Below are 554 nucleotides of genomic sequence, written 5' to 3'. Positions count from 1 at the left end.
CTCTTTCTCTCTCTTGCGCTTCGGGCGGGCCCGCCACCAACCGTTTGCACAGGCAGGCGCCAGACAGGGCAGGATGTTACGTGCGCGCCGTTGCGCAAGAAAGAAAAACGACAACAATAGCAGGAAGTGGGAGGGAGGGGAGCGGGCGCTCAGCCGAAAGGTGATTTTTATTGTTCCGTTCTCAATGCGTCGCTCAAACTGTTTGGACCTCGAACAACATGTCTCCATCGTAGCGCGTGTGTGTGTGTGCGGGCGTGCGCGTCGCTGGGCCGCAAAACCGCGCAGCGAGAGCAGAGGGACAAAGAAAGAAAAAAAGAAAAAGAAAAAAAAAGAAAGATGGGGGTGTAAAGCAAAGCACTTCAGTGTGAGCTGAGTCGGGAATTGCGTCCTCACGCGTTTTCGTCGTCAGACTGACAGGAAACTGTGGAATTTCATCACGCGTCGCAGCCGCATCTCTCACCCGTGCGCGTCCTCTTTGGTTTTGTATTTTCCCATCGTTTCCCGAACTGGGGAGGGAGCCTCGACGCGCGCACCGTCACCGCAAACTCTCGCGC

At 55.8% G+C, this 554-nt stretch overlaps 2 non-coding genes across 2 annotated transcripts, besides 1 other annotated feature; both read right to left on the bottom strand.

The window, feature by feature from the left end:
- Positions 1-146: 146 nt before the first annotated feature.
- Positions 147-233, bottom strand: Tc00.1047053490517.20. The gene has a single exon (XR_008255031.1). It is a non-coding gene; the product is annotated as a C/D small nucleolar RNA (snoRNA), TB11C4C2 (small nucleolar RNA).
- Positions 234-300: 67 nt separating this feature from the next.
- Positions 301-337: a microsatellite.
- Positions 338-342: 5 nt separating this feature from the next.
- Positions 343-439, bottom strand: Tc00.1047053490517.10. The gene has a single exon (XR_008255030.1). It is a non-coding gene; the product is annotated as a C/D small nucleolar RNA (snoRNA), TB11C4C1 (small nucleolar RNA).
- Between the last annotated feature and the right edge of the window lie 115 nt (positions 440-554).

This window comes from Trypanosoma cruzi (genome assembly GCF_000209065.1).
Source record: "Trypanosoma cruzi strain CL Brener chromosome Unknown tcruzi_1047053490517, whole genome shotgun sequence".
In the NCBI taxonomy this organism is placed as follows: domain Eukaryota; phylum Euglenozoa; class Kinetoplastea; order Trypanosomatida; family Trypanosomatidae; genus Trypanosoma; species Trypanosoma cruzi.
This window is presented reverse-complemented; position numbering and strand designations above follow the sequence as displayed.